The sequence below is a fragment of the Nomascus leucogenys genome, chromosome 22a, assembly GCF_006542625.1.
Source record: "Nomascus leucogenys isolate Asia chromosome 22a, Asia_NLE_v1, whole genome shotgun sequence".
Classification (NCBI taxonomy): domain Eukaryota; kingdom Metazoa; phylum Chordata; class Mammalia; order Primates; family Hylobatidae; genus Nomascus; species Nomascus leucogenys.
Window position 1 is genome coordinate 47,790,147 of NC_044402.1, and position 23,132 is coordinate 47,813,278.

Here is a 23,132-nt window from a genome sequence, read left to right on the forward strand (position 1 = left end):
TTTCTACTTTCTTTTATTATGTTGTCTTTTATTCTTTTATTGGTTTATGTTGCTAAGGTTTTCTTCGTAGCTGGGGATAGTCTGATTTTTTTTGTTAGCCTTCATTACATTTATGATTGGCCAGAAGGAATTAGCTAAGCTCCATTAAATTAATTGGCGGAAAAACTTACTCTTTGAGATTTTTATTTATTTTCATGTTCAGCTGCTATCTTATCCTTCAGTCTGTTTCTGTACAAATATGAATATATTCACATCAATTTTCACGGTGTTTCTATTTTTAAAATGTATACTTTTTGAGAGAGACAGAGAGGAAAGTGAAGATAGAATTGTATGCTGACCCCAGTAGCAACCTCTTTCACTGCTAGGTTTAGAAATGTATTGTATAAAATTTTACCTCTTTGCTATTTGTTGTTGTTGTTGTTGTTGTTAAAGCTTTTCTAGGCTTTTCTTTGTTTGCATTTACTCACTGTAAAACAATATGCTGTTATTGGACTTTACCATCTTACCTTAAAATTCTGTACGTCTTTTGCCTTTCAATTACTTTTGCAATCAAACTGGCATTTCCATGATATAGTCAATCCCCAATTATTTTTTAAAAAGATTTATATGTTCAATCACCAACTTTTCTAATTATGGCTCTAGTATTAAATTTGTAACATGAAACTTTCAACTGCTGAGTTATTTCATATAATCATTAGTGTACATCTTAATTTTGATTAGTCTTTTATTCCACATGATGTTTCTTCTTGTGTTATTTTTACTGTGTTAATGGGTATTCCAGCTTTTGTAAGGAACCCTTGCTAAAATGACTTTTAAATAAATGACAAGCACTTTACTACATACATTTCAATTTCTTTTCTATGTTGGTGAGTCAGAATAGGATCATGTAATTTGCATTTCATTTTCTATCACACTAAGTTATATGTCCTTTAAAATTCAAACTATCTTTTATCCTCCCCATTTACTATTGTTTCTTTAGTATTCTAATGGTATGCATTCTCTGCTGAATTTTAGTTAAAACAGGTGGTTGATTTTTCAGACTGAAATCTCAGATCTCCAGAAGAGCACATTGGAAAGCTTCAGAAGCATGGTTAATTGAATAATTGAAGCAACTCTACACATTGCTGAACCCCAGCATTTGCATATGTTGAAAATTCTCACTAGTGCGTATTGCATGGAAAATGCAGGCTCTGCATAGATACAAAAGGAATTTCAAGTCCCTAATGTCCCTTTGATTCTCTATAGCAAGAACTAAAGTAAATTTGAAAATAATCTTTTTAAATTAATTGATTTGTTAATAAACATAAACTATCCTTTTCAAAACAATGGATAAATATGAATGATATATTGAAAGTCACAATCACACCAAATTATAATTCTTTTATTATAATCTTAGGCTTTTCTTACCTAGTAAACTATTCCAACTGATACTATTCCAGATGTGAAATTTATGTGCCAAAAATACACATTCCAAAAATAAAACTACAAAATAATTTTATATAGATAACAATGCTAAATGCGTGTAAATGATACAATAAAATTAATGCTAATGACTTAATATCCTGCACTGCAGCTAATTAAATTTAGATTAAGAGACAAAAAGTGTGATGCATTTTTAATATATGTATTTAAAATTTTTTTATGTTTTTATTATTTTATTTATTATTAACCTAAAGTCATACCCCAATTGATCAATATATGTGAAATATGACTGGAAACATGGAACAAAAGAACATTTTTGTAGTGTTCACATTTTCTAAAAGATAACAACATCTCAAGACCTTTAGATATTCAATGGCACCACATTTTTTCTTTCCATTTTTAGAAATGTATAGCTAGTGGAGCAGTGAGGAAAATTAAAAAAATATATATTGCATATAATTCAGTTGATGAGTTGTTTGTTTAGCTCCAAAATACCTTTCTCTACTTCACTTTAGTTTTTGAGGCTAGGACTAGGAAAACATTTCTGCTTTGTTAAGTAACATCCTGTTAGGTAAGTTATTAGACAATAATCCTTACGTATATGTAATAATAAAAGAGTTTTTTGAGCAAAATGAATGTTTCATGGTCTAACAAGCAGATCACTCCTGGCCCATTGGTGAGTCAGGGCTCTTATTTATAAAAACACTAGTCTGGGAAGGGAGAGAATAAAAATAAAGAGATGACACATAAACTGTATGAAATTATTTAAAAACACACAATGGGCTCAGTGGTGGTAAGGGGATGAAACTATTTCATTAGATTACCTTCATCTTGCTCCTCCCCTTTGCTTTTGACATAACCCTTCTTCCTAAACTTGACTCATATGTCTAGGGGCAAGTAAAAAGCAGAGCTTGTATTTCGAGCCACTGTGAGATAGCAGAAGGAGACAAAGTTTATAAATGTGTAGAAAGAGAAAAGAGAGAGCAATCACATTTTTTTATTACCTTTGGAGGGAGAGTAGTTTCTGTTGTCAACGGTCATTATAGAGAGGCACATAGAGGTCAGAAATTAACTGAATATACCACAAGCCTGAAAATGCGGATGTAATGATATCTTATTTTCTAATAATTTATTTTTCTTAAATTTTGTTTTAATGAAATGAAAAAAATTATTTAAACACACACACAAACACAGAAAGTGCTGATGTAATTTTTAGAAGCATTTAAACTACCCCTTGTTTACTGAAAATATTCTATAATAATTTGATTAGACTATATTGTTTATCAATTCATTTGCTTCTATAATATAACAAGACTTCCAAAAGTCAAAATGTTAAATATATCACTCCTTTGTCTCAATGTGTCTATTTGCTTTTCTTTAATATTTTTCTTGGCTCTTTTTTTTTCTCAAAGCCCCAGATTCACTTAAAAATTATCAAATGATTCTCATACTTAGATTTATATACTTATTTTTATTTTATCTGTTGTTAGGTAAGAAAGAAGAGGTTAAGGAAGGATGGGTTTAATAAAGTTAAAGCAAATATTTCTAATAAAACTCATTTTCCACAAGGTATTCATTATTTATTGAGCAGCCCCTTTATTTCAGTTGCCATATTAAGATTGCCATGTCAAGATGAATTAGACATACTTCTACTGTCTCATAAGACAAAACATAGATGAAAGTCAGCTGCTAGTTGACAAAGGCAATACAATAATATCATTGCTATGTCAAAGACACTTAATGATGATAGAGTAAAGGAAGTTCCGAACTTGATATAAAACTTTCAAATTACTAACAACAAAAAGATCAGATGAAAATTAATTTACTAAGTTAAAATGATTAAGTAGTTAAGTAATTTAAATGATTAATAGAGGTTGTACAGCAAGTTTCCAAGGCTAAAATCATGGCTTGTCAACTCACAACCTCTAAAATATTGGGCAAATCACTTATCCTCTTTAAGCATATTTCTGTAGCTATAAATTCAAAACAATTGTGGAAAAATATACTTGCTATTTTTATAAATATCAATTATTTCTTGCCACAATTTTAAACTAAAATCTGGCAGCACAACTTTATATATATTCAGTAAAATGTTTAGTAAGTGTTCAACAAATGTCAGCAACAATTATTATTACTGTATTTCTTGATATTTTTTCAAGTTGCACTCCTGTAATCTGGTTTTCACATAACATCCTCTCTCTGGACCAGAAACCCCACAGTAGAAAACAAATATTTCTTAAAATTGACAGCGTAACAATCTAATAGTTTCTTAAACTAGTTAAGTATGGTATAAATATTTGCTGAATGGTATTTGATATCAAAGAGATAACTGCACATTTTTAAACTACTGCATTTGTAATATTCTGGGCTTTCCTTCATTAAAATTGAAAGAAAAAAGAAACATTGTTTTGGAGAATGACCTTTATAATTAGTGTGAAAGAAAAAAACACAAATTCACATTCCCTGTCTGTTCTTGAATTAGTAATCTGTGAAAGATTTTCATAGTATAAAAATGACATAACTAAAAGACTTTGCAATAAAAGGTTAGTGTTATGTAGAGTATGATGAAGTGGACATATCTCTTCTCTCTGAATTAGAATAAATTTAGACTTTTTAAAATCCCAGTGATACAGTGAGACAGCAAGAGAATGAGATTCTATTTATTATATTTAACCTTTGGACTTTCACCTGTGGTGGGAAACTTAAATTTCCAAATCAGGACTACAGATTTGATCGTTTACTCAGTGATGGAGATGAAGAAGAGAAGATCTTGTCTGTTATTTGATATAAGATGACCCTAGACATTGTTGTTAGGAGTTGGTAGTTGGAAACTCATTTAGTGGTTGATTTGTCAAATACTGTATTTTTTCATTTTGGGTGAAAATTAAAGGCACATGTTGACTTCCACTTACCCTATCACACACATATGTTCTTATTTACGTTTACAGAGGCTATGTAGGTTTTTTCTTAACTTAGTGTGGAAAAAACTAAGTAAAATGTTCAAAGAGAAATTTGGAATAAACAGCTTTTTTGTTGTGATATAACAGTTTTATAAAAATTAACTCTTGGGGCCAGGCATAGTGGCTCACCTGTAATCCCAGCATTTTGGGAGGCCAAGATGGGTGGGTAACCTGAGTTCAGGAGTTTGAGACCAGCCTAGGTAACATGGTGAAACCCCGTCTCTTCAAAAACAGAAAAATTAGCTGGGCATGGTGACGTGTGCCTGTGGTTCCAGCTACATGGGAGACACTGAGGTGGGAGGATCACTTGAGCCTGGGGGGCAAGGTCACAGTGAGCTGAGATCATGCCACTGCATTTCAGACTGGGTGACAGAGTGAGGCCCCATCTCAAAAAAAAAAAAAAAAAGTAAGAAAGAAAGAAAAAGAAAAGAAAATTAACATGTTAACATATGACCTTCAGATACTGACCATTCTTACTACTTAACGAGAGAGGCGCATCTTCTTTTTTAGCTTGGACACAGAGACCTCAGCATACTAGGGGATTAAAAATATTAGGAACAGTCAGATGTACTTCCCATGAGAGGGAAAATAATACATGGTAGTATTGAGACTATCAGATACCACACAGATTCATTTCCTAAGGATATTCCATAGCACGTTTGACAACCTAAAATAGAAAACAAATATAGATTTTAATTATCTGACTGCTGCTGCGAAGATCAAATATTCTCTTACGCCACCAATGTTTACTTAGCTATTATGATGGCCAGGCACTATGCTACTTTCGGGCTAAGTAATGAACAATCAGAAGAGCATGGTCCTGACATCATGGAGCAAATAGTATGTTTTAGAGTTGACAGACAAGTCAATAATTATACTCTGTTACACTACTAGTTAAAGGAGAGGGACTACAGTTTGCTAGGGTAACCCATAGGGGCTATACACTATGAAAGACAGGGGCACAGTATATTCCAAACAAGACTCATACGGAATGAGAAAACGTGAGAGCAAGCGTGAAGCATTCAGAGATCTGAAGAATACAAAATAATTCTATTTTGTAGTAGGAGATAGTGATTAGAGGTGGAAACTGGAAAAGTGTAGAGAAAACCTTACAAACTATCACTATGATCTATGGCTTTTACCTTAAACATAGTAGGGAGCCATGGAAAGATTTTATGGAGCAGAACAACACGGTTACATTTGCATTTAAAAAGATCATCCTGATCTCCCTGTGAAGTGTGGATTAGTTGTAAGTAAGACTAGAGACAGTAGGATTATTTAGAAAGTTGTTGAGTTAATCTAGGGAATTAAATGGGTATCCTATGTTGTTAGAAAATATATGTGGAAGTTGAAAAAATGGGGCTCTGTAATTTATTGATATGAATTGTGGTGGAAAGAGCTGGTGTGAATGATGAGGATGGAAAGGTGGTATTCAATAATAGGAGCGTTTTTGTAAAAGGGGAAGTTGTATTCATTTTTGGAATCATAGTTCATTTAGTTTGTAAAACAAACAGGTGGACATGGCAAACCCTTCCTAGAGGTATGGATTTGAACATCAGCACTAATGTTATAGCTGTTTGATTTGAAGTCATCAAATGATTATTGAAGTCACTATGGTAATGAATGACTGCATCTAGGAAATGTAAAATGAAAATAGTCCTTCGAAAGAACTGTGAACAATATTTAACACACATGTTGAAGAAGTGGAGCCCCCCCAAAAAAAGACATTAAAAAAGAAGAAACCAAAAAAAAGTGAATTGACAACCAGAATTACAGAATGAGTTATGCCAGTGAAGAAGAAAGTTTGACGAAGAAATGATAAAAATTATTAGATGCTAGCACAATCAAGGAAGGGTATCACTGAGAACAGTTTATTGATTGTAGTAATGAAGAAGCCACTGATGCTTTCTGAGCAATTTGAGTTTAGTGCTATAAATCACATTCTAATAGTTTCAGCGTGAATGAGTGGTGAAGACATGCAGAGAGCAAATACATGCTATTCTTTCATCATGACGGTGAAGAGGAGCTAGCTAGTTAATGGAGTAGTTGAGAACAGTAGGGTGTTCAAAGACTTCCTTTATGGTGAGAGAGGCTCAAGTATATTTAAAGAATCACAGGAGTGATTTTCCAGAGAGGGAAAGATGAATAGTGTACAGAAAAGTGAGTGAGGGTCCAGAGAAGACTCTTGTCTTGTGGATGAGACACAGAAGCACAAGTGGAGACCATTGCTTTCAACAGGTCTAAGAAACTATTCTGTTGCAACCAAAAGAAACATGAAAATAAAAAATGGTAGTGTAGATATGTTTGCAGATTGAAAATAAAGTTGAGGAAGTTCCCATTCAGTGACTTTGTTATTCTGTAACGTTAGAGAAAAGATAGCTTTATGAAATTGTTTGCATCTACATTTTAACTTATCTCTTCTTTCTCAAATATAAACATAATTTATGAGACACTGTAAGTTACAGTCCTTTTTGCTTCTCTATTTAGCTTTGATCTCTGTATACTTGAGAGAGCATGGAAAATGAAAAACTGCTAGGCAAACGTGCAGGTGAATGAAGTCTAGCCTAGAGCTCTCTAAGGCACTAACTTTCTTACTATAAACAAAACCTTAAAATTTCTGAGCCTCTTTTATTATTTGTAAAATGAAGGACTGGAGATAATGTTCTATATATGGTGCTCTTTAGCACAATATATTTTTGACCTCATTTCACTTTTAATCTTAGAATCCAGTAGGTCAAACTTGTCAACTAAAATATCTACAGTTTCACTTGTGATGGTAATAATATATACAGATTGTTGTTCTGATTAGCCGCTTATTTCCATGTGAAGAATTCCTGTTGATAGAAGTTAATATCTATCATCCGTTGGGTTTTTTATAGCATATTGAAAGTTAAATAAAATGTAGAAAAAGACAAAGCTTTTCCTCAAGTTTAATGATAAGTTGTTGAAAAACAGTTCAATAACAATGACCACAGCAAGAATCATGTTATTTTTCCTGTTACTGTAATTGTGAACTACAACTGTGAGCTGTATAAATGGCAAAGTCAAGATGTGGAAAAGAGCACAAGACTTCTCACTGACATCAAAGCATATGAGACACAATTCAAAGAAAATTATTTATTTCACTGCATCTCATTCAATGCATGCAGATATCATGATATATATTTCCATAATTGAGAGAATAAAAATAAATTTTAAACATAAAAGACAAAGATTTACATGTTAGAGTGAAAAATTTGTTTCTTACTTCAACTTATTGTTAAGAAAAGATATTTTTTCAATTTATTTAATCTTAAAATGTGAGAAAGGCCTCACGCCCAGTGTGCACTCAGGAAAAAATGAAACAAAATAAAAGAATAGAAAATAGGATGTAACAAGAAACCTTTTTTCTTTTGATTCTTTTCATATCAAAGGGCCAGAAAGCCAGAAAGTTATTGTTTGAAAATATATTTTGTAGTAGGAAATATCTTAGCTTGTTATAAAGTGTAAGTCTTATATTAGTAAGAGTTCCACAACAATTGTATGGCAAATCCTCTTGATAATGAGATTCTCACTTTCTATTTCTATACAAACAATTCTGGGATCATCTCTAAATGTACTTGTCTCTGAGAATGTTTTTGAAGACAAAAAATATGAGACAAGTGTATGAGCAGAAAATAAAAAACAATGTAAACTTTAGTCGATTTATTAATTTCTATTTTTTTTACATGATTTGAGATGGCCAGGTCTACTTCTATATTACTAGACAAGTGTATTTCCTCTAGTACTTTTTTTTTCTTTTTACATCAGAAGGATAATATGCCAATGTCATAAAATGTTTGAGGGAGATACATCTCACACACAAATGTGAAAACCTAATCATCACACTTATGAACTACAAAAGGATTCTCCTCCAGTCCTTTAATCATGGTTATTTATACATCTTTTTCATTAATTTAGAAGTGACCATCACATTGTAAATTTAAATCTCAATGGAGTGAGGAAAGAAAGAACAGGTTAACTTTAAATAAGACAGAAAAGAAATACCAAGAACCTAACCATGTCAGTCCTGGCTCCTGCCTGCTCACATCTGCATAGGCAACTATCACAGGTCCATTGTCAGCACATGCTAGCTTCACCCAACATGAAGCAACCTAAACCCCAACTGCCCTAAGTAATTTTCTTGGAATTTCTTCATTTCCCTTGGGTTATGTTGATAACTTATGACCCTGAGGATTTTTTCTCACTCTTCTTATGTAGACTAAGGGTCTGTGTTAGTCTGGGAGGGAAGGGAACTGTTAGGACAATGCTTTGAAGTGGCACAACTGTTTCAAATGCTGCTTTAACAATGTCCAGGAAAACTGATTATTTATGATATCTCTCTTTTTCTTTAGTCCTAGAATTTAGACAGAAATTTCTTGATAATAGGAAGAGTCCTCAATATTATGTTTTACATAAAAAGCACATATCCACGAAAATCAAATGTTACTAATTTCATACTAAAGACGAGAAACAAAAATATTCAAATTCCTATCATATGCAATTATAGATTCTTGGTAGAATACTCAGTGTGTCATGAATATTCTAGAAAATATCTCATTTATTAATGAAAAGATGTAGAAAGCATTTTATTTTTTAGTTTATTTACAATTCTATTCCCAAAAATAACAGTCAAATAACACTCACCAGACTTTTGTTAACCTCTGCGTTATCGATTGAACGTTTACTTCCCTGCAAAACTCATATGTTGAAATTCTTACCCCAAGTTTTATGGTATTGACAGATAGAACCTTACAGATGTAAATTTAGGTCATGAGGGTGGGGTCTTCATGAAGGGGATTAATGCTCATATAAAAGAGACCCCAGAAAGCTTTCCCACTCTCTTTCCACCCTGTGAGAATACAATGAAAGGACAGCAGTCTGTAAGCTGAAAGAGGGTTCTCAACAGAACCTGACTATGCTAGCACCGTGATCTTTGGCTTCTAGCTTCCAGAGCTATGAGAAATCAATTAATATTGTTTATAAGCTACTCACTCTATGGTAATTTGTTATAGCAGCCCAAACTAAGACATTTTGCAAGCAATTTTTGTACTTCCTATTTGCTTCCATTCTCTGTCTCTATTACACATGTGCATACATACATTTGCTCTCAATTGAATTTAATACATTGTTTTGTAATTATTGTTGCAGTTTCTTCTCAATTAATAAAGTGCACTACACTCCATATTTTTAATGATATAAATAAAAAGCAGCTTCTATATTCTAATAAATAATCATTTAAAATATTCAAAAGAATACCTATTTAAAATTAGACTCTTAATATTTGACACTAAAACATACAATCATGTTAAACAAATATATTTTCAATAGAAAAAAGTTAAAAAAGAAATATAAAAACTATAATCTTTATATTTCTAAATCGGTAACAAAATTGGAACTAAGGCACAATATAATATGCACCTGAATACATAAAGATATGCTTGCAATGTAAGTAAGATTTTGTATTTAATCCTGACTTTAAAACAAAGCACCAATAGATATGTTTTCATTGCTATTATTGATTTTGTGAACTTGTTTACTTTGGGGAGGATTCTTTCAGCAGTTAGTAATGTACTCCTCTTGAGAAATGCTCTAGATAGGTTGCCTTAGGAAGTACTTAGTTTTATTGAATAATATGTCAGTGCCAGATATCTCTTATAAGAAACTTGATTTCTCTGGGAAATGTGTTCATTTGTGTGGCTTTTAGATAAATCAGTTTGGAAAATGGTCAGGAGGCATTTCAGCTCTTTTTCATTGCTTTTGTAAAAAGTAATATGGACACTATCACAATTTTACTGGGAACTCTAGATGAGTTAGAGTTGTGAAGGTTACTGAAAACAAACTCTGAATTCCTTATAAACTATGAGAAGAAACACTGAAAACCAATAAAATATTCAGCAAATATAAAATAATAAAATAATTTCTAAAATAAACTAATACTAACAGGAGAGTGACTAGAAGTAAAATGCAGGTTTTGAGTACCAATAAAGTGTTTTAATAATCTAGAAAGATACTTATCTAACATCCATTCTCAGCTACATCCTCCCCAACAAAGTCAGAAACAAATACCCCAGCCCATCTCTCTGGGAGTTAAAATGAGAGGTCAGGTGATTTTATAAACACTTAACAGAATACTTGAAATCTAACTCAAATGAAACTATAGACAACATATACTCAATGAAATGGGATTAGTATCAGATTAAAAATAATCATACAGTTAATAATAAAAATAACAATACATAATTATGTATAGAATATTGAGAATATTAGTGATATATAAATTCCAGCTTTGCCAAAGTAAATTGTTAGGAGACAGAAAGGGGAAAATTGTAATAATATAAAGGAATCATCTAGAAAAATTTATCTATAGATAATAAGCATTCCTAAGTAGAGAACAGAAAGAAACCTCACAGTAGCTAAAAGCAGTAGTACAGACACTGGAAAAAAAATATAGTAAAACAGGATCAAATTTCACTGAATGAAGTTTATAATTCAGATGTAAAATATCACAATCTCTTTAATTCCAGGCTAGCAATATTTCTGCCAATGCACATTTTCTAAAACCTTATTGGTCGCCTGTGCAATTCATGGGGGTCCAAGCCATCAGACAAGAGGCTCCTCCAAAGATCTTTTTTGGATAACTCATCTTTATTCTTGGCTTCTGCGGAAATAGTTGATTGAATCCATGAGTCACACACATAACCTTTTTAGCAAAAGTTGTCTAGCTATATCCTTGGCATTCTTCTAACCACATGCTTGCTCATGTTGGTTATCTGGAGAGGTTGAGAATTTTCCAAATTATCAAGTTTTAGTTGTTTTTTATTAAAATGTCCTTCCTGTGTTTCTCTCTTTTTTCTTTTCTTTTTTTCTTTTCTTCTTTTCCTTTTTTTCTTTTCTTTTCTTTTTTCTTTTCTTTTCTTTTCTTTTTCCTTCCTTCTTTCTTTCCTTCCTTCCTTTCTTCTTTCCTTCTCTTTCTCTCTCTTTTTTTTTTATTACTTACTATAAGCTATAAGGAGGAAATAAGGTCATACCTTCCACAATTTGCCTGAAAATCTCCTCAGCTCAGTATTCATGTTTATTTCTGACAGGATCTACTTTCCATCCAATGGAAGAACACAGTTGAGGCAAGTTTCCTGCCACTTCATGATAAGGATCTCCTTCCTTTCATCATCCAGTTCTATGTGCCTCATTTCCATGTGAGCTTTCACCAGAAGCACATGTAACATTCATGTTTCTCTTTTTTTTTTTTTTTTTTTTTTGAGACGGAGTCTCACTCTGTGCCCCAGGCTGGAGTTCAGTGGCGTGATCTCGGCTCACTGCAAGCTCCGCCTCCTGGTTCACGCCATTTACCTGCCTCAGCCTCCCGAGTAGCTGGGAGTACAGGTGCCACCACCATGCCCAGCTAATTTTCTGTATTTTTAGTAGAGACGGGTTTCACCGTGTTAGCCAGGATGGTCTCGATCTCCTGACCTCGTGATCCACCCGCCTCGCCTCCCAAAGTGCTGGGATTACAGGCGTGAGCCACCGTGCCTGGCCAACATTCATGTTTCTTAGCAATTCCTTATTCGTGACAATACATGTATCTTTATAATGATGAAAACATTCTGTACAGTTATTACTTATTTGAGCTCTCATCACAATTGCCTTTAACAATCTATATTTATACCAATAATCTCAGAAATCTAGTATTTTCTATTTTGTGTCTCAGAAATACTTAGCTTCTGTTCATTACATAATTCTAAAGCCATTTGTAAATTTTTAATATTTGTTAAAGCATCTCCCCACTTCCTGGTACCAAAATTTGTATCAGTCAGGGTTTTCTAAGGAAACAGAATATATATATAAATATGTATTATTTATTTTAAAGAATTCACCTATATAATTTTGGGAGTCAGCAAGTCTTGAATCTGAAAGGCATGCTGGTAATTTGCAGGCAAAAGCTAATGTTGCAGTCTTTTTTCCTTAAACTTTTAGTTTCAGGGGTATATGTGCAGCTTTATTATACAGGTAAATTGCAGTCACAGGGGTTTAGTGTACAGGTTATTTTGTCACCCAGGTAATAAGCATAGTACACAAAAGGTAGTTTTTCAATCCTCACCTTCCTCCCACCCTCCACCCTCTAGTAGGTCCCTTTGTCTATTATTTCCTTGTGTGTGTTCACGTATACTCAATATTTTAGCTCCCACTTATAAGTGAGAACATGCTATATTTGGTATTCTCTTCCTGAGATATTTTCCTTAGGATAATGACCTCCAGATAATGTTGCTGCAAAGGACATGATCTCATTCTTTTCATGGCTGTGTAGTATTCCATGGTGTATATGTACACATTTTCTTTATCCAATCTACCATTGATGGGTATCTAGGTTGATTCCATGTCTTTGCTTGTGAATAGTTCTGCAGTAAACATACATGTGCATATATCTTTATGGTAAAATGATTTATATTCCTTTCGGTATATACCCAATAATGGGATTGTTTGGTCGAATGGTAGTTCTGTTTATCACCACACTGCTTTCCACAACGGCTGAACTAATTTACATTCTCACCGGAAGTGTATAAGTGTTTCCTTTTCTTTGCAAATTTGCCAGCATCTGTTATTTTTTTACTTTTTATTAATAGCCATTCTTATTAGTAATGTTGCAGTCTTGAGGCAGTATTTCCTTTTCAAAACTCTGATAAACTTCAGTTTTGCTCTAAGGCCTTTCAAGTGATTAAAAAACATCCACCAACATTATGAAGGTACTCTCCTTTACTTTTAAGGTCAACTGATTATAAATGTTTACCACATCTACAGAATACCTTCACAGCAACACTAAGATCCATGTTTGATCAAATTACTGGGTAATATATCCTGGCCAAGTTTATACATAAAACTGTCATATTTGCCATATAGGCTTTCTTAAATTTACTTTCTTGAAAGTTGCAATAAGGAATCTCAGATTAGGCTTTGAAAAGCCTCTTGAAGCTAGAAAGACAAGCCAAAAATTTACCACAAGATAATACATGTAGTTGCTATAAATGTGGGAAAACTCCTTTCTTTCTGAAGTTCCCAAAATATCACAAGGTTACTAGACCTTCCAGGAATTATTTTCATAATGCATCCCTAAGACTTAATAGATTATAAGCCAGGCACCAGGGAAGTTATCCCAAGAGAGTTTTGTAAGCATTGCCTCCATAAAATTGGCCTTAGTTCCTTAGAAGTGTGTTGTAATATCAAAATAAATGAACATCATTCTCAAATATGATATTTCAGGCAAGGCCTTGGCTGTAAAACCAAAGTTATCAAGTATGTCTTTGTATTAAGGTGGATAGATTTGAATTAAAACTATGCAAATAACTATATTGCCCCAACAACAAGAATATTCAATAAGAACTTCTAAATTCTGGAGGGCTCAGGTAAGAGAAAAGATTGTCATTATTAAATATTTTGTCTTCAGCTTACAAAAACGTACTCCACTAAATTATTATAAGTTATATTTACTTATAAAAAAGATGAAATGTCTGATAACATACTCAGAAAACAGTATCTCAAAACAGCAGCAATATTCTAAACAATACCCATGATCATCTTTTATCAGTTAATTCAGTCCTGTGTAATTAATTTTTGTTCCAACTGGTATTGAGTTAACATTCTGATGAATCCATTTTCTTCTCTACTAGAAATGTAAAAATCCTGATTTAGCTCACTGGTATAGTCTCAAAATTGCTTAAATAATACCATCATAGGCCTGTACCCCCAAATACCTGATATAGTGCTTTTCTACAGGTCTCTGAGATAGTCCTTGTCTGTTGTAGATAAAGCACTCTCACATGTAACTGATGCAAGAGCTTTTAGGGAAGCATCATAATGAAACAAAAAAGTTGATTACAAAAATCATGAAATGGCCGTAGTTAATTAAATTGGTGATTTTTTTTTTTTTTTTTTTGAGATGGAGTCTCGCTCTGTCACGCAGGCTGCAGTGCACTGGCCTGATCTGGGCTCACTGCAACCTCTGCCTCCAAGGTTCAAGCAGTTCTCCTGCCTCAGCTTCCAGAGTAGCTGGCGCTAGAGGCGTGTACCACCACACCCAGCTAATTTTTGTATTTTTAGTAGAGACAAGATTTCACCATGTTGGCCAGGCTGGTGTCAAACTCCCTACCTCAAGTGATCTGCCCGCCTTGGCCTCCCAAACTGCTGAGATTACAGGCATGATCCACTGTGCCCAGCCCAAAATTATTAATTTTCAACAGCAAAAGATGCAATGAGAGCTTATTATGAGAATAACATAACTGACAACAAAGTTTTAGATAAAAACCTATAAATAATAATGTATTCCATTTTCAAAGAAGAGTAGATGTAAGTGGCTTATAAAATAAACATAATTTACAGAAAAAACTGCATATGATAATCCTGATATAATATCTCATAAATATATTAGGCATATTTTTAGAATATACTAAGAAAGTATCAATGTTACATAGCAAAGAGATTCAATAAGTCTGGAACAGGCCTAAACATCTTTATAATAACAAAACTCCATAGGTTAGGAGTGTGACTCCTACATTGAAAACTACTAGCTAAGAAGATGCTAGATTCACATTAAAGAAGTAAAGGTGCAACCAAGTTAACATTTTAAAAATAATTGCAATTATGACTGATATACTATCTGTGTTGTCTAAGCTGATAGAATCATATCACAAACAACAAAGGCACAGATAAATTTTCAGGACTTTTCATGTGCCATAAAATTTTCTAAAATATTCACATAAATAAGTTTGTACCTATACTAATATACCTACAGGAAGGCTGAGTATCTCTTTTTATTTGACCACCCTTGCTATGTAACTTATGAATAGTAACATATCAAGTAAGTTGGGTTATTTCTTGCACATTTCTTTTTAAAAGATGAAAAACATAAATCCTTTGTGATTTTCCACGGGCCCTCTGGGAAACTTGAAAGACAATTATATGTGCAAAAGATAGCAGTTAAGATTTGATTTTGAGAAGGCAAAGTATCAAAAGTTTTGAGAATAGTTGAACATTCAGTTGAGGTATGATTATAGGTTACTGAGAAACAATGCATGGCTGTCTAGTTAAACAATTGAAAATATTGGTACCAAAACAGAGATATAGATCAATGGAACAGGACAGAGCCCTCAGAACCAACACCACACATCTACAACCATCTGATCTTTGACAAACCTGACAAAAACAAGAAATGGGGAAAGGATTCCCTATTTAATAAATGGTGCTGGGAAAACTGGCTCGCCATATGTAGAAAGCTGAAACTGGATCCCTTCCTTACACCTTATACAAAAATTAATTCAAGATGGATTAAAGACTTACATGTTAGACCTAAAACCATAAAAACCCTAGAAGAAAACCTAGGCAATACCATTCAGGACATAGGCACGGGCAAGGACTTCATGACTAAAACACCAAAAGCAATGGCAACAAAAGCCAAAATAGACAAATGGGATCTAATTAAATTAAAGAGCTTCTGCACAGCAAAAGAAACTACCATCAGAGTGAACAGGCAACCTACAGAATGGGAGAAAAGTTTTGCAATCTACCCATCTGACAAAGGGTTAATATCCAGAATCTACAAAGAACTTACACAAATTTACAAGAAAAAAACAAACAACCCCATCAAAAAGTGGGCGAAGGATATGAACAGACACTTCTCAAAGAAGACATTTATGAAACCAACAGATATATGAAAAAATGCTCATCATCACTGGCCATCAGAGAAATGCAAATCAAAACCACAATGAGATGCCATCTCATACCAGTTAGAATGGTGATCATTAAAAAGTCAGGAAACAACAGGTGCTGGAGAGGATGTGGAGAAATAGGAACACTTTGACACTGTTGGTGGAACTGTAAACTAGTTCAACCATTGTGGAAGACAGTGTGGCAATTCCTCAAGGATCTAGAACTAGAAAACCATTTGACCCAGCAATCCCTTTACTGGGTATATACCCAAAGGATTATAAATCATGCTACTATAAAGACACATGCATACATATGTTTATTGTGGCACTATTCACAATAACAGAGACCTGGAACCAACCCAAATGTCCATCGATGATAGACTAGATTAAGAAAATGTGGCACATATACACCATGGAATACTATGCAGCCATAAAAAGGGATGAGTTCATGTCCTTTGTAGGGACATGGATGAAGCTGGAAATCATCATTCTCACAAACTATCGCAAGGACAAAAAACCAAACACTGCATGTTCTCACTCATAGGTGGGAATTGAACAATGAGAATACTTGGACACAGGGTGGGGAACATCACACACCGGGGGGGCCTGTTGTGGGGTAGGGGGCTGGGGGAGGGATAGCATTAGGAGAAATGCCTAAGGTAAATGACGAGTTAATGGGTGCAGCACACCAACATGGCACATCTATACATATGTAACAAACCTGCATGTTGTGCACATCTACCCTAGAACATAAGTATAATAAAAAAAGTAAAGTAAATATGTAAGTTACCATGATTATGAAAAACTTTGGCTCTTTTCTAAGTAAAAACACTGTAGTTTTCTTAAATAATCATGGACATAATAATGCCAACATAAAACAAGGAAAATTATTTTGGTAAAACACAAACTGCTATCAAGGCAGACTGCACAGAGTTTAAAAAATAACTTTTCTTTTTTTTTGTTTTTTTTAGACAGAGTCTCGCTCTGTCACCCAGGTTGGAGTGCAGTGGTTCAATCTCGGCTCACTGCAACCTCCAACTCCCGGGTACAAGCAATTCTCCCACCTCAGCCTCCTGAGTAGCTGGGATTACAGGCACGTGCCATCATGTCTGGTTATTTTTTTTTTTTTAATTTTTGTAGAGAAAGGATTTCACTGTGTTGGCCAGACTCGTCTTGAACTCCTGACCTCAGGTGATACACCTGCCTCAGACTCCCAAAGTGTGGAATTACAGGCATGAGGCACTGTGCCCAGCCAAAAAAAAAAAAGAAAAGGTTTTACAGTCACTTATTGACAGCACAACACTTATACAAAAACATTTGCCATTTTAATAGACAGAAAACCAAATTCTACCTTTTTGTCAGTTTAGTATCTCATACTGAAGCTCTTTTTGAAAATCCTATAAAAAGCCCATCAGACCTTAGTCTTTGTGAAGGCAAATTCCCTTTCCCTGACACTTTTACAGCTTTTTGTATATCTATACATTTCCCTTGCAGTGAAACTTCTCAAAGTGAACAAAATTAACACATTTGTTAACAAATTCAAAGGTATAAAGTTTCTAATTTGCATACAAAAACTACAAAAAAGTACCCCTTAAAATTATGCTTAGTAGTTAATATTTCAGCATTCTTTCACTTAGAAATAACACATGTATCTATTTATGATCCATACATTAACTCAGTATAGTAACAGTCCAAGATTTTAAAAACCTAAAGGTCTTAGAATTTGATAACATGCAAATTGTAATTATTGTTGAAGCAACCCAAGTGTTCATGGACAAATGAATGGATAAATAAAATGTAGTACATACATACAATGGAATATTATTTAGCTTTTAAAAGGAAGAAAATTCTTACACCTGCTATACAACGTGAATTAACCTTGAGGACACTGTGTTGAGATACATAAGCCAGTCAGAAAAGGACAAATACTGCATGATTACACTGATACGAGGACCTTAGAGTAGTCAAATTCATAGAGCTAAAAAGTAGAATGGTACTTAGAATAGGCTGGGAAGAAAGGTGAATGAAGAGTTACTATTTAAGGAAGATAGTTTCAGTTTCTCAAGATGGAAAGAGCTCTTGAGATGGATGGTAGGGATGGTTGTATAACAATGTGAATGTATTTAATGCCACTGAACTGTAAAAATGATTAACATGCTAAATTTTCTATTGTATGTATTTTACCACTATTAAAAATGATTATAGCTATTATAAAAATAATATAAATATTGTTTAAATAAAATATATTAAAATAATGATTCAATTTGGTTAAACACAAATTTTCATTTCTAATATTGTAGTAGCCTCATCGTCTGAGGTCATACCTGGAGTTTTTGTCTCACAACCAAGAAAATTAAGGTGTGTGGCCACAAAGAGTGAGGTTAGAACAAAAGTTTAATAAGCAAAAGAGGAAAGATCCTCACAGTGGAGAGGGGGCCTGAGAGACGGTTGCCAGCTATGAAGCTGAGTCCGAGGGTTTTTATGAACTAGAGGGAGAAGAGTGTGCCGACTGGTCTGTAGGCCATCTTGAAGAAAGCACCACTTAGAAAGAGGTTTGATAGTGTAAAGAACCAATTAGAGGCAGAAGGTCCGAGACCTTGGCATGAGACCAACCAGGGGCTGAAGTGATGATTTATCCTAAGTAAATGAAGACTCAGCTTACGGCCAATCACAGAAACGTAGGTGTATATAATGTAGGTGAAAAGTAAGAGACTAAGGCATGACAAGGGGAGAGAAACGTGTCCAAAAATGAAGTGGAATTTGTTCATCTGTGTTCACACAGTAGGTGTTTCCATTCAAGGACACAGAATATTTATCCAGGACCTGCAGTTTGATTTTCAGCCTGTTCTTTGTTTGAAGGAGTTTTACCAAGGACCCACCTTAATTGCCTGCCTGACCAGTTTCTTACTTTCTCTTCTCTCAATACTCTTAAATATTTTGTAGTAATAATGATAATTGATTCAGTTAGAAACCAGGTTGAATTTAGGGAGAACATACAAAAGCAGGAAAAGAGATCTATGTGGACGTCATACTGAATACTGATAAATCAAATACATAACTTTTCTTGTTAAATCAAAATTATTCTGTAGTCCTGTTTGCCAAAAATTATCTAAATTATGCTGACTTAACTTCTTAAAATGTTTCTGAGTTAGTTTCTATTCTAATACATTGAGGTTTTGGATTTTTTTCCACATTGAAAGTATTTCTTGGTTTGCTAATTTTCTTGAAATTTCAGGAATATTCAATTGATACACTTATTAGCTCTAAGTCAATTACAATAGCCCTCCCTTAAGAGATTTTATTATCTAATTTGGTAATAACATCCAGAGGTAGCAAAATATAACACACATACAATGAAAGGTAAAAGCCCTTTTGATTCACAAACATTTAAACAAACAGAAAAATTGCAAAAAAGCAAGCTTACAGTTTCAAATTTAAAATTATAGTTATGGTTCAAGTATAAACACAGAAATTCAGAACTTCCCAGTCTAGATATTCACTCCTTAGAGGGTATAATATTCCTCATTGTTTTGAGACACAAATAGACAAACATAAAAGCTAACAGATCAGGTACTCTGTCCTCTTTTACTCAAAAGACAAGGTCTGAATTATTCATTAATCTGTTAACAGAGATTACTGAATAATCAGACCATATAACAAAAGATGCTCACCCCAGAAGTTATGTGACTACTCATAAAGGATTAAAATTAATTCCCTACTGTACTATTAATGTATATGAGTACTAATCTGCGATGAGAAGTGATGAAGAGCTAACACATGGTACAAGATTGATGTACCCTGAAAACATTACACTAAATGACAGAGGCCCACCACAAAAGACTACATATTTTTTATTACATTTATATAAAATGTCCAGAATACAGAAATATATAGACACAGAAAGTAGATTAGTGTTTGTCTAGGGCTGGGGATGGGGAGAAATGGGGAGTGACTGCTAAAGGGTACAATATTTATTTTTGAGGTGACATAAAAGTTTGAAAATTTGATTATGATTTGACTATAATTTATAATTAAATAATATAATTGGATGTTTGCATAACACTATACATTACATAATTTTGAGATGTATACTTTAAATATGTAAATTTCATAATCTGCAAATTATATCTCAATAAAACTAAAAAAAATTGCACATAAACTATACTACCCAGTCTCTGTCCTGTTAGTTTTTAAGTACTCATCAAATTTTATATATTTTGTTTGATATCTGTCTCCTACTGCGAGAATAAGCTTCACAGCAGAAATTTTTATGTGTTTACTATTTACTGCTTTATCCTCATTGCCTAGAAGACTGTATGGCATATTGAAGGGTACAATAAATGTATTAAATGAATAAACCAGTTTTGAAATGAAAATAATAGTATAAAAACACCCAAAGCCATCACCAAAACCAAACACCCAAGAGTGAAAAGCCAGACTAAAAATATACCCATCAAATCCAAGTGTAAAAAAATAAGCAGTAATTTTATTGTAGAATAAAGTAGTAACTGTAGATAAAAGTATCTAAATGGAAAGGATTCATGATATAACACATGTAATGCAACATAACAACATTTACTACAAATACTAAATAGAATAGTCTCAAAATTAAATTTAAAAAATCAATAAAAAATGAAATAGATTGCACATAGTCACTCACACCTGAAATCCCAGCACTTTGGCGGCCAATGCAGGAAGATTGCTGGATCCCAGGAGTTCGAGACCAGCCTAGGCAACAGAGTGAGATCCTGCCTCTATGAAAAGTTAAAAAAAAAAATTATCCAGGCATGGTGGCATGTGTCCACAGTCCCAGCTACTTGGGAGGCTGATGCAGGACAATTACTTGAGCCTAGAAGGTTGAGGCTGCAGTGAATCGTGATCACACCACTGCACTCCAGCCTGGTGACAGAGTGAGACCCTGTCTAAAAAAAGAAAAACGAAATAAAATAGATAGATGTGTTATTAGATACAAACATAGTAAGTCCAGTTATCTGGCTATATCAATCAGAGAAAATAGCAATGCAATATTTATTTAAATCATACTATTAATGAGATAAGATTAACTCATTTTAAAATTAATTAAATTAAAATAACAAATTATACTCTTCTAAAAATTATTTTCTCAAAGTATGTAATCTTTATAGCCTTTGAAACTTCAAAATAGTAATAAAATCTCCCCTCCCATTTATTTCAAAATATTTGCCAGACACAGAGGTAAATTTCACACAATGTCTTTTAATCATTATAGCAAGTATGAGAATACCAGTTTCACTATTTTATGGAAACTTTGGCAAAGCTCTGATATAGTCAGAGGTAGAGACAGAAGAGCACCTCGTCTATTCAACTCCAATGTCCATACTATCCACCATTGTTGTTTGGGATCAGACAACAAGGGATCAAAGAGCAAAGTTGTCAGTACAATAAAATAATTAATGAGCATAGGAAACTTAAAAATAATCTACTATAAGACAGTTATCTCACCTGAAATTACAGAGTTCAGTACAATCCAAAACCTTAAAAATCCAATGTCCAAAGCTTACTCAAACAAAAATGTGGCTATTAATGTTCTCTTTAATAAGAAAAAAAGAGATTTATTTTACTAAAAATGTAACATAAAAAATAGGAATCAAGAGTTTAAAGGAAAATGATATGTTATGAAAAACATCAGAAGAAGAAAAATAGGTTGATTATTGTAAATGTCTAAATTATTTGATAAATCACTAACATATTTCATAAAGAAAAACACAATAGTAATTTAAAAAGAGAGCTCATTAAATACACACAATACTGACAATATACTGTTGCGGGAAGTCAGGGACCCCAAAAGGAGGGGCTGGCTGAAGCCATGACAGAAGAACTTAAATTGTGAATATTTCATGGACATTTATTAGTTCCCAAAATTAATACTTTTATAATTTCTTACGCCTGTCATTACTGCAATCTCTGAACATAAATTGTGAAGATTTCATGGACATTTATCACTTTCCCAATCAATATTCTTGTGATTTCCTATGCCTGTCTTTACTTTAATCTCCTAATCTCGTCATCTTCATAAGGGGAGGACCCTGTGATGATTGTGTTAACTGCACAAATTGTTTAAACAATATGAAATCTGGGCACCTTAAGAACAGGATAACAGTGATTTTCAGGGAACAAGGGAGATAACCTTAAAGTCTGGCTTGCCTGTGGGCCGCGCAGGACAGAGCTATGTTTCTCCTATTACCAAAAATGGGTAAGAGAAATATCGCTGAATTCTTTCCCCAGTAAGGAATATTAATAATTAACAGCCCTGGGGAAAGTATGCATTCCCAGGGCGGGGCCTCTAAAATGGCCACCCTAGGAGTGTCTGCCTTATGCAAATGTAGATAGGGATGAAACATGCCCTTGTCTCCTGCAGTGCCCCCAGGCTTGCTAGGATTAGGAAATTCCAGCCTGGCAAATTCTAGTCAGACTGGTTCTCTGCTCTTGAACCCTAACAATGCGTGCACAGTGGGACATGGAAGTTCATTAGTGATTCTGGTTTTGCCCTGACCTTCTGCCTTGTGATCTTTTGTCACCCTTGAAGCATGTGATCTCTGTGACCCACACCCTGTTTGTACACACCCTCCCCTTTGGAAATTGCTAATAAAACTTGCTGGTTTTGCAGCTCAGGGGGCATTATGGAACCTGACAACATGTGATGTCTCCCCTGGACACCCAGCTTTAAAATTTCTCTCTTTTGTATTCTTTCCCTTCATTTCTCAGACCAGCTGACACTTAGGGAAAATAGAAAAGGACTCACGTTGAATTATCGGTGGCGGCTTCCCCCGATAATATATGAAAGGTTATTATATGCATTTATTTAAAAATACATTTGTTCTACATGAAAAAATAAAGATAATAATATAGATAATCTAGGGTTCTTAAATGGGGTGGGGCCCATTTCAACCTGTAAGAACATAAAATAAAAATGTTAGAAAGCATCTTATGACAATTATTGCCTTCACTTTTGACAACATTTCCACTATATAAGGTTCATATTTTCAAATTTCCTGTG

General features: G+C 33.7%; 1 non-coding gene across 1 annotated transcript; it reads right to left on the reverse strand.

Annotated features, from left to right (window-relative positions):
* Positions 1 to 8,165: 8,165 nt before the first annotated feature.
* LOC115832707 lies at positions 8,166 to 8,268 on the reverse strand. The gene has a single exon (XR_004028218.1). It is a non-coding gene; the product is annotated as a small nucleolar RNA U13 (small nucleolar RNA).
* Positions 8,269 to 23,132: the final 14,864 nt, after the last annotated feature.